This window comes from Empidonax traillii, unplaced genomic scaffold (assembly GCF_003031625.1).
Source record: "Empidonax traillii isolate 1590-97213 ecotype Southwest subspecies unplaced genomic scaffold, ASM303162v1 scaffold370:size553598, whole genome shotgun sequence".
Classification (NCBI taxonomy): Eukaryota; Metazoa; Chordata; class Aves; order Passeriformes; family Tyrannidae; genus Empidonax; species Empidonax traillii.
In genome coordinates this window covers 520,530-532,560 of record NW_020955563.1, presented here as the reverse complement: position 1 = coordinate 532,560, position 12,031 = coordinate 520,530, and the positions used below count along the sequence as shown (strand labels likewise).

Genomic DNA, 12,031 nt, shown 5'->3' with positions numbered 1-12,031 from the left:
CAGCGCGGCGGGGGAGAAGGAGGCACCGCGGCCCCTGGGGCTGCCCGCGGGGGAAGCGGCGGCCGTGCCGCGGCGGTGAGTGGGACGGGGCCTACGGCGCTGCCGGGGCGCTGCTGCGCGGGGCCTGTTGCCCGTGCTCGGGGGGCTGCGGGGGGGAGTAGAGGCGGGACTGCGGCGCTTTGGGACTGCAGCGCCCGGGGACTGCGGCGCTTTGGGACTGCGGCGTTCCGTCCCGTCAGTCCCGTCCCGTCAGTCCCGTCCCGTCCCGTCCATTCCCGTGCCTTCCCGCCGGGAGCGAGCGCGGCTCGGCTGGCCGGGCTCGCTGACAGCCCGCCCGGCTCCAGACCCGCCTCCTGTTGCTCGGTTCTCCCTCTGGCCCGGGACGGCGCGGCGGGGCCAAAAGGGATCCCGGTCCCCGCTCGGCCCCCCGGGGAACAGGGGCCGCCGGAGCCGCAGAGCGGGAGCGGCGGCAGGGCTTGTCCTTGCCAGGACAGCTCCCTGGGTAGTCCGAGACCTCTCTATCTACTCCTGATACAAGCAATAGCGTATGCTGCAGTTACTGCAGCTATCTCCCTAAATAATATAAGCTAAACGGGTAAAGCCTTTTATTTAGCTTCTTTTAAAAAAGAATCGCAGCTGCCAACAATCTGCCAACTTCGTTCAGCGTTCAGCTGCAATTCTGCAACTTTTTCTCCCCAGACAGATATCGGGCTCTTGCCAAAGCTGATTGCTCAGCGTTACTCTCACGTTTCTTCATCTCTAGGTCCCCATTGCCAGGACGCTACTGCGGTTTGCAAGGTCCCTGTTCTTCTTCTCCCTTCCTGCCTCTCCACCCTTAAAATCTGTTACACATATCCTATCTTGTCTCTGATTCCCCTTAAGCGAGTCTGACCTTGTCACATGTTTTTTTCCTAAACTGTCAGAAAGTTTCCCAGTTTCCTAGTATAAGGCCCTCTACCCTCATTCTTAGATTCTGTGCGTCTTCTCTACGTAAAGTCCCCCCGCCCCTTTGGTTTCTCATGCACTTGTTTCTGCCATTTCTTTATTCCCAAATCCCTATTGGTTTGGCTTGTGTGAGTCCAGGAAAATTTTATTCTTAGAAATAGGTCTATTCAAATAGGTTAACAGATTGAAAACTGCAGGAATTATGCATGTATATGATGACTAATTGTGAAAATGATAGTTGCAAGACTGCTTTATTTTGCAAGTTAATCAGACCAGGATGCCTGCCTTCTTCTTTGCCTCAAATGTAAGTCTGGCTATCTTGAATCATTAATGAAAAATCATATCACTATGCCACTCTTACTAGTTCCTTGCTGGTACTTTTGGATGTTACTTTTAAGCTGTTGGCATGCTGTGTGCAGTTTGAAAATCTTTGTACGCAGTGCTTGTTTTCTGGGGAAAGAATTTAAAAAATGCCACAAAACTTTAAAAGCTGATTGGTTGCCTTCAAATGTTTTCTTTGTTTTCCTCAAAATATCTCAAACCTGATGTTGAAACGCACATCAGCTTGGCACAGTCTCTGTGGCTGCCAAGTGTGTGAGCCAGTTGGATCTCAAGGAAATGTAGCTTAATGCAATCAGTCCCATGGCGACTTTTTTTTTCCACAAGAAACAAACATCTTTTGGTGAGTCACAGCAATATTGTTCCCTACAAATAAGCTGTCAGGAAATAGAGTCTGACAAAGCTGATGGTCTGTCTATAAAACCAGCTTTCCCTTACACCCAGTGCTGCTTTCACATTGTTTGTGAATCATCAGATCCAGAGTCCTCTCAAATTTCCAAGGAAGGCAGAATTAGCTACCATTCAGGGTGTGGTACTTACCTTTCTTCTGTCTTCCTTCTGATAGTTTCAATTCTCTCCTTCAGACATGTATTTCACTGCTTCTTCTTGCTCTCTCATCTTAGTCAAGACTTCTATCATGCTTCCAAGTCTGTTACTGGTGCCAAGGCCCTCTGTGTGGCTTTTGTGCACTAACCTCATTAGAAAGAGTGTCTAGCTTTTCCTTGGGAGTAAGCCATTTTTTGTGCTCCTCCAATTATCTGTGGCTTGCAAATCATCATAAAAGCTGTCGTGTACACTTGTGGATGCTTAGCCTCAGAATGTGGCTGTACCTGCATCCACATGACTTTGGAGAGCAATTCCACTGCCTGAAGGGATGCTACACACCTGCAGAGATCAAAATGATAACTAGCTTCTGTTGGAAACAAGGTTTTTGCCATTCCTTAATATATGTATACACAAGTGTTTGTCCCTTAAATAATATTTTATCGCCATTTCCCAGTTTCACACCAAGTGTGACAGAAGAAGAACAGCTCCAAGGTAATTAAGTTCCTGCAAATTTTGTAGAAACAGGCCAGCCAGGAAAAAGCAAGTCTAAAATCAGACACTTGGCGGTTTTCCCCAGGTTTTAGCTCAGTGACTGAGTGATATGTTCATATGTGACAACCTCTATTTGGCAATAAGATATTGAGTGTAAATGAAGCTGTAAAGAGAAAGGAAAAAGGATTCTCTGGGCAAATGCCCCTGAACTGGCATCTCCCTTAAAACTTCAAAGAACACAAATAACTCTGATTCGATACATTGTGTTTTGAACATGGAAACAGAAAATCTTTGTACAGTTCACTGTAAACTTTTAATCAAGCAAAGAACACAGTTCTGTAGGAGATCTGATTTCCTGAGTTCTGCTGGTCACAAAGTGCTTTGTTTTTATGTCCCTGCATCTCCAGGGCACAACTCCTGTCTTTGTTCTGCCAGGCACGCGTTTGCACAAGTACACCAAGTACAGACGGGCTGTGATCTCAGTTAGTGTCTTTAGATCTATTTCATTTTGACAGAATTGGCCAACAGTTTCAAGACTTACTGAATTCCATCATGTAAGCGTAATTCCCTTGAAACCAAGCAAAAGCAATGATCATTCATCCTGACTGAGAATAATGTATTCCTTGACATGGCTGGTAGGACAAATCCCAGATCATTTGTAGCAGTGACAAGACACTGGATCTTGTTTTGGATTATTGTTTTATTTTGTTTTTTAACTGTTTGTCCTTTTCAGCTGTAGATGGGGTTTTGTGATACTGTTTCAACCTGTCCTGGCAAGCTTGTTCTACCATATATACAGGTGCTATGACATCCTTAGAAAGAGTCCCTTTACAACTGGATTGGTTATGTCCATTTAGGGACTGTGGGCAAAATATGAATCCTGGTAATTCAGCCCTGTGCAAGGAAAAAGCCACATTGTTATAGGAACAATTCTTGAGCTCCAGGATTGTTAACAGAGGATATAACTGGCAAGGGAGTTTTTAACTTGGCACAGTTTCTATATGAAGGCAAAGGTATTAAGGCATCTGAAATCAACAGGAATAAATACCAGGTTCTAAACAAAATTTTGAGTCTGGCTGAAAATCTTCTTACTGTCTTTGGAGTTTAGGAAGCAGAATACTTTTATTCTTGAAGGAAAATATCTCTTAGGGTAGTGCTTACTAATGGTCAGTAATGTCTTAGCTTCTTCAAGCTATAGTTCTGTGAAATTAAAAAATCCAAACAGGTGTTCAGGGTCTCTTTTGATCATGCTAGTCTGCTCTGCAAACAACTGAATTGTAGGGTTTGTGTCTTCAGTTAATTCTGGTTAAAGTACTCTGAAATGACACGAGAAAAACTGAAAAGTATTTAAAATGTTTAAACTTCAAAACTGCACCCGATATTGATTAAAGTGATACATCCCAAGCTATACATTCTTGAATTTTGCTTAAGTTTTGGTCTGAAATATAATTCCATTGTCTGAGGCTGATATTGGCATATGCATTTAGGAAAGCAGACTTTTCTTGTAACAATACTTCCGTGATTAGCTGTAGTATTGTAAGCATCAACTTAAATACAGTTTTAGTTTTTGTTTGAAAATTTACTTTTCTTGTTTGTTCTCTATTGTTTGTTAAGGGCATAACTGACAGAATTTTAAAGAAATTGAGTCTTTTAAACTGAAAGTGGAGATCCTTACCTAAGGATCTCTCCTTACACACTCTTCTGTGGAGCTAGAGCTTGAAGTCAGTCTTTGCCTTCCACAAGAACTGATGGCTCTGCAACCTGCTGTCTGTTATGCATTGCTGTTGGATTCACTGCTTCACTGACTCAAAGTGGCATGAACTGTTGCTTACTGTGATATGTTCCTGTGTTGCTAATAATTGCATCACAGGATGGTACTGCCTGCATTACAAAAAAATTACTCAGAGTTGTGAGCCCTGGGGAATTTCATTTCAGGTATCTGAAGTGGCCCCACCTCAGTGCTGAGATAAGGACGGTAGGCCTGACAGGGAAGGGCCTTCTCACTGGCACCACATGACAGTTTAATAAATAATCTCTGATCTGTCTATGTACACAGCTTAATTGTATTCCAGTGAGAGTGCATTGACTTTAAAAAGGATGTGGAATAATTTGTTTCCCTTTAGCAGAACTGACTTTTCATGTTTGTTGTTACAAGCTTCTTTTCTATGTTTCACTTAATCAAAACACACGGGCTTGGTATGAAGTCCTCCATGTGAAAGGATTTCAAGAGAATTTCTGCTCTGACTGTAACAGGCTGAGGATTAAGGGGCAATTTCAGCCTTGGGATATCACTGAACAGGTGCACGATAAAACATACTCAAAGAAATTGAGAAACAGCAGGAAAGAGGGAGAACCAGGAGACTGTAATTTGAATTAAACTCGAGTATCAAGGTGTGGCTTTCTTGGTTTGCTCTTGATTAGTGTTTGTTTAGAAGTATTAAAAGGTGAAATAACTGCTGTTAGAGTTGTGTTATGCAGAAAGCCTTTTGGGAAACGTGACAGTAATATTTGGGAGCACAAGCTGAATGAGTGGCCCATGTGAGATAGCTTGTGCTGGGGGACTTACTGTTGTACTGTGCTGTCCTACTTATTAGATACACTGCCTGTCACCAGGGAATCCTAGAAACACTTTGCATGAGGCTATGTGCTGCTCCCCTTGCAGTTGATGATGATGATGATAACAATAAGAATAGAATAGATACTTCAGTTAGAAGGAACCTACAACATCACCTTGTTTAATTGCCTGACCAGTTCTAGGCTGAGCAAAAGTTAAAGCACCTTATTAAGGGCACCAGAAGCCTCTTAAATACTGACAGGCTTGGGGCATCAACTGCCTCTCTGGGAAGCCTTTCCACTGTCTTACTGGCCTCTCAGTCAAGAAATGTTTCCAAATGGCCAGTCTAAACCTCCCTTGATGCAGCTTTTCATGCCACAAGTTTGCTCTGTGATCTTGAATAAGCATGTGCAGAATTTTAAAATGGGAGCAGTGATGTTGGATGCCTCATGTGTTGTTGAGTTTGGCACTGTCTGTCAGAGGCTACTTTTGAAAGACAGATGCTGCTGAGAGCATCAGTGTCTCCATCTGTGAAATGGTGCACTAACATCTCACCTCGCAGGGTACACTTGTGTGTGGCAGCTGTGTTGAAGGTTTTACGTTGGAGGGTGTCATAAGTGTGACAGAGTAAACCACCTGTAGTGGATCTCAATACTTGGGTTTATTTAAAAACCAAGAGGGGAGCTTTCACCCTAAGAGGATATCTCACACACCAGCTTACCTACTCACTCAGCTGGATTGACACAACAGCAATAATAAAGTAAGCTGTGAAAAAAGCGTAGGGGTTACTTTTGGCTGTGTTTTCTCTCCACCTCACACAGAAGTGATATATGATTTAAAACATTACATCCTTGTTAATAATCCTGCCATTATAATGAGCCAATTGTATCAGAAAGACACGTGTTGCCTGACTGAGGAGTAGTTTAAGAGATGTAACAGCTGGTCTTTATCCAGGCCCTGTACCCCATTGTCAGTGCAGCCTGAAGAAGTTCAGGGAGGCTGAACTGGAAAGTGTACAGGCACTGACCTACCCACTGCATTTTCAAGTCAGTGAGATGGAAAGGCAGAGGCATGTGAGGAAATATGCCCCTGCCTGAAAGTTTCTGTGAGTAAATACAAGAAATCTTTGAAGCTGTCAGTTCTTCCCCAGGCTGTGCATTTCCTTTGACTTCAGTGACTGATTTTCTTAACGCGTAAGTGTCTTTGCATGAGCACTCTTGAGCCTCGGTGGGAATGTGGTAGTGGTTATATGAATGGCAGATGACAGCAGTTAACAAATGTAGGTGATGTAAGTCAGCAGAATTGGTCTATAGCTGGTTAAGCACAGGCTTTGTGTGAAGTAAACAGCTAATAACACTAGCACGGTAAACACCAGAGACGCTCAGATTAATTTAGATCTCCAGATTAAGAGAGCACCCAAGGAAAAATTTACTTGTTACCTTGTCTTTTAAGTCCACAGTAGTCAGGGTAGAAATCTTGGCTCTGTGACAGTATTGCCCTTGGCTTCACCAGAGCCTGGGATCTTCCCTTGTGTTCTCAGATTATAGAACTGCCGACTGCATTAGTTGTTTTGTCAGTGGGTGTGTGTTGCTGGTGTGAAATGCCAATCTACAGAAAATGTCTTCAGCCTAAGAAAAAATGAAAATACTTCAACCCCTTCTGGTTGGTTTTTTTTTTTTTTTTTTTTTTTTTTTTTTTTTTTTTTTTTTTTTTTTTTTTTTTTTTTTTTTTTTTTTTTTTTTTTTTTTTTTTTTTTTTTTTTTTTTTTTTTTTTTTTTTTTTTTTTTTTTTTTTTTTTTTTTTTTTTTTTTTTTTTTTTTTTTTTTTTTGTCATGGTTTGTTTGTTTGATTTTGGGGTTTGGTGTTTGTGTTTTTTGGGGGGAGGGAGAGGGTAATGTTTGTTTGGTTTAGGTTAGTTTGGTTTTTTTCTACAACACAAATTCCTATCTGGGACAGAGCTACCAACAACCCCAAAGGTATTCTTGCCTTCAGCATTACTTTATTTCTCCCCTCAGGTGTTTGCTTGTCTAGCTATTGCATAATGTGAGAATACACATTGCACAGAGAGGCTCCTACTCTGGAGATACTCAAAAGCCATCTGGACCCAGTCCTGAGTAACATGCTTTACTAGGGGACCCTGATCAAGCAGGGAGGTTGGACTAGATGACCTCCAGTGGTCCCTTTCAACCTCAACCTTTCTGTGAGCCTGTGAATATTCCATGATGGAGGAGGGAGAGCTGGTGTGTTATTCTTGTCTGCAGAGCAAACTAGCATTTGCTGGCTTATGAAAGAGCTGAAAGTGTTTATAAAAAACATTTTTTCTAAGTAATTACATGAACACATTTAATCCCAATACTTAAAGTGTCACAGCCTATTTTTTTAAGTCATTTTATCGTTGGATAGTTGTAGTTAGTCAGTGCTGACAAATTTACCTGGATGTGCTTCAGTGCTCCTTGAATAATTGTTTTCTATAGCATGCCCTTCCCATGTCAGCTATCAGTCTGGTATTTGTGAAGCGCTGTTAGGTTATTGCTGTTAGCAGGTTACACCTTAGTTTGGGGATTTGCAAATAGATGTTTTTTCCCAGTTAAGCAACTATATCAGCAGTTAACCCACTTCTTGGTTTATTTAGTCTTGTCCAGATCAGATCTGACATTTTTCAGAGTTGGGTTTTATGTGCGGATTGAGGGGGGTTTTATGGGTTTGGTTTTTTTTTTTTTTATGCTAACTATTAAGTCAAAATCCTTCTTTTCCCCTTGTTCAATGGGACAGAGCGTAATGATGACCTAAGCCTGATCTTCCAGATGCTCAGCTTGCAGGTGGGACACCTGAATCATTAGGCTGTACATAATGATTGGGTTCTGCATTATGATTCATTATTTACACATAGTGAAACTGTGTAAAACCAGAAAGAGGGATGAAGAGCTTGACACCTCTCTGTGCCATCTGTGCCAGTACCTCCAAACCTAGTACTTAAGTCAGTTTGATTGCTTGATGTGGGTGTTCCTTTTCTGAAAAGTCCTTTCACAGCAATTCCAAACCAGATTCTTTGGCGAGTAGCAATTGCATGGGCAGTCCCTTTATACCAATGTTATTCTAATTCAGAACCAAAATACAGTTAAAAATATGGTCTTTTCGAGAAGGTGGAAATTTTTATTCCCATATGTGCCCAAGCTGCATTTCCTTTATTACTGAGAGAGCAGCTCCTGCCTCTGGCCAGCCTGTGATGCCAACCCCCACTAATGCCTGGCAGACTTTTACCTGAGCACTTTGATGCTTCTTCTCCCAGTCTTGTCCTCCTGTCCTCTTGTCCTTCCCAAATCCACGTCGTGACTATCGTTCAGATTCCTCTTAAATACCTTTTTGCTGCCATGTCTATAGAAATTTGGGCCTGGTTAGGCAGCTACTGCTCTGCCTGTGGCTTTCATGCTAATTCTGCCTCATTTCTCCTATGTGTGTCCCCTCTGTCCGTATCCATGTTCTGTCCGTATCCATGTTCTGTCCGTATCCATGTTCTGTCTGTATTCATGCTCTGTCTGTTCTCTTCTGCTTCAGTAGTACCCTCTGTGAACTGGGAATGCCACCACCACTCCGCACGTGCTATCTACAGCATGGTATAGTGCTGATTCACAACTAGAACCTGAGCCTCTGCAGGGTAGTAAGAATATATAACACAGTTGTAATGATTGTCCTTGGAGAAAACTTTTTATACTGCTGCTCTGTTTCTTATCTGGGGAGTTTCATAGCTCTTTATCAAAGCTCAGATAACACTTTATAATTTATAACCCTTGCAACCCTACTGGGGCGACAACCTCTGTCTCCTAAACAGTGGACTGGTACGTCACTGGCTGCTCGTGCTAGTGGGCAATGAGGCCAGTCTGTCCAGAGTATCACTTACAGTAGATTAATTGGTGGGGCAGTGTAGTCATTTAACTCCATGAGCTGCTGTGGCTTTGCAGAAATATTTCCTTTGCAGTGCCTACAGGCTGCCAGGTAATCTAAGATCATCCAACAGATGTTCCAACAGTTAGAGTTACAACAGATGTTACCACAGTTGCAGATGTAACTGAATCCATATTTGAACAGAGATGTTGAGCTAAAGAAGGGGCCATTCATATGCTTTTGACTGTCACAACAGAAATGATAGTTGGCCAGAAAAGTGGGGAAAAAACGGTTCCATCCCTTGATGAAACTGAAAATAGTGTTCTTTGTGTGGGAAAGAAGAGAATGACAGATCAGATGTTGTGGGAACATATGGAATATTTTGCTGAATCTGGTTTCCTTTAAAAATATGGAAAAATATAAAATCAAATGCTCAAGTGGTAATCTGGTATTTATATATTTCAAATACATCTAACTATATGTTAATATACTAATTTATGGAAAGTTTTGGGGGAAAATGCTGCATTTTCCACTATTAGTTTTATTCTTTCATTGCCTCCAGGTTGTGGCTCTCTGTACTCACCAGGGGAGCTCCTTGGCTTTCTAGGCTAGTCATCTAAAGAGACTGCTTCTTTCTGTGTTTTAGAAGCTGCTGTGCATAGGTGATGTTAGCCACATATGCTGTCCTTCCTTAGTTGCAGTCCTTTTTTCTAACAGGATTATGGCAAATTTGCACTGACTGTGGATGTACCACAGCAGAGAGAGAACAAGAGAAAAGCAGGGAAGGGGTTCACTTAGAGGCATTTTAAACTCTACCGTTCAAACAACACAATTCTAAACCAATCCTGATTTGACTTTCAGATAAGTGGACCCATCTTCAGTTTTTGTTCCCCCAGGCATTGTATATTTTAGTCTGCACACTGATGTGCTTTGAGATGTTCTTATCACTTCTAAGGATCATTCATGTTAGCAGAAGGCTGACAAGACAGTTGGAAAATAACTGGTGTATCACTTCCCTCTCTAGAGGTATTGTCAGCATTACTAACTCTTAAGATGTTCCTCCTCTTCTGGGTTTTTTTTTCATTAGTGGCACAATTCTGTGTTTGGTTGGCTGTGCTGAGGTCACCATTGCACATGGGGGTCACAGTCTCACTGAGGCTACTGGTCTTCAGTTAATCCACTGTATTAGCAACTTCACAGGGTTAGCTTGATCAACAGTTTCTATTCTGTTGCTGTTCTTCCACCTAGATTTTCATCCATCTTTGTTCCTCTCTTCAGTTTTTGCCCATGCTGTTCACTTGTGCTACCTAATTCTAAAATGGGTGGAGAGGATCATAGTTTTATCCCTGTTTGTTTGTATCTGTAACTTCTAATTTGGAAGTAGAATTCGAACCAACTTTTCCCACTCACGTTTTGCTTTCACTCATTTCTTCACCTCTTTATGTTTATTGTAATACTAGAAATGCTGCTCAGTGTAGTACAAATTATGATACACAGTAACTGAACAGTTAGAGAGATTGGTGGCCTTATGGACTTGTTTTGGATTTACACCAACTTGAGTAAGTGGGATGTCGTTCGGTCCTGAAGTGTATTAACTAGATCTACACTATAAGGATGATGCAAATGGTAGTGGTGTGGATAGACCAAACCAGTGGGTTTTGTTGAATGTCCAACAGCAGGCATACCCAGAAGGATCATAATTAATCAAGGGAGAATGCTGCTTTATATTTTCCAACAGTTTTGGGGAATTAGGAGTGGAGAATTCATCATGTGCTCTGGCAGGAGAGACAGCTGATGCCTACAGAGTGTATTCCATTCAGCCAAACTGTGCAGCAGAGGTATTTCCTGAAAATATCAGCTAACCTCTTTCTTGCCTTGCATATTTGTAACTGAAAGCAGAATCTAGATTACTGTGTCAGTCTGTGAAGGGAATCTCCTGCTAGAGAGCTGAGACTAAAAAAGAAGTGGAAGATAAAAGAAAATTAAAATTATGTTAAAGGCTGCGCTAATGATTTCTAAAAATCTCAGCTCTGACATGTACCTGTCTGCACTTTTACTTCCTGCTGGTCTTCATGCTGTTTATTCTGGACTAATTCCTGTTTAGCAAACATCTGTCAGGCATAATAATTTCAAGCATTAATCCTTACAGGAATTAGTGAGCTTGTTAGTTGATGACCTGAACTAGATAGTTTCTGGGGATTATTGCTATTTAAATCTCACCTACCTTTTAAACGGTGGCATCATGCTCTGCTCTGGCTTTCTTTTCTTTCTTTTTTCTTTTTTTTTTTTTTTCCTGGCCTGGTATATCTTTAAATTGCCATCCCCTCTTTCACTCCCACAGCACGGAAGGAGGCAGAAAGGAAGTCCTGTGCTGCCTCCGACATGAGTGAGGAGGAAGCTACTAGTTTCTCTTCGTGCCAGACTTGCTCGTGCTGCCAACTGTGCAAATTGCTGCTGTAACACACAGTGGAGGCCAGGCTGGATAGTTCTTGCTGTGCTGGGAACCCATCAGGGAACTTTGATGGAATCACCACAGACTTTTACCTGCCCTTTTTGCAGATTTCCCAGGCTTTTGGTAAGGTTTTTGCAAGGTTACTTTTATGTCGTAATGAAGTGAGATGGTTGTGACCAGTCGATGTGTCTGTATCTTTTGACTCCTAATAACTTTTGAACTTATTTTCCGTTTTCCATTAAATTTGCCAGAGAGATAGAAGTGTTAAAGTTATCAGGTTGCTTGAAATTTCAAGGATTTGAATTCTAGTGAAAAGGTAAATAGAAGTAAGTGGCCTGTTGCAGGGAAGCCATGACCCAGGGTTCTGGCAGCACCCGGCTGATGAAGGGCACCAAGACCCTTCTTCAGAGCAAGCCCATGCCTTGCCCACCATGCCTGGTGAAGGTGGGAGGGTCCAAGGGTGAGGGCCCTGTGCAATGAAATAAGGCCTGATAAATTGCTTTGTGAGCAGCAAGCCAGGATGGGGAACTCCTTTGTGTAAGGCGGGGGAAAAGAAGCGAAAATATCCCCACCATGGTGCTCACTACGGGTTGGAGATAAGGGGCAGACAGTGAAGTTAATAGAGAGAGAGAGAGTCTGTTGGGAGCTGGGAGTGTTGCTGGCACTCAAGATGTGATATCAGCTTTTACAGCCCCAAAATGTTTGCTGAACTGGGACTGATGAGATCCCTTCCCTGAAGATTGTGAAATAATATGGGTTTAATGCCCCATATATGACTGTTGAAATGTGATCTGGGACTATGCAAAAGGCAAAAAGGGGCT

The 12,031-nt window shown here is 42.2% G+C and overlaps 1 protein-coding gene across 2 annotated transcripts in view; it reads left to right on the top strand.

The window, feature by feature from the left end:
• Positions 1-12,031, top strand: part of SYNE3 (spectrin repeat containing nuclear envelope family member 3) — a 57,220-nt gene continuing 45,189 nt past the window's right edge. The window contains exon 1 of one of the 2 annotated variants that reach the window (XM_027892806.1): positions 1-75. The gene's annotated coding sequence lies outside the window, so the exon portion shown is untranslated. Of the gene's footprint in view, positions 76-11,279; positions 11,334-12,031 lie in introns of those variants that run through there. The other variant, XM_027892807.1, reaches the window with a different exon arrangement.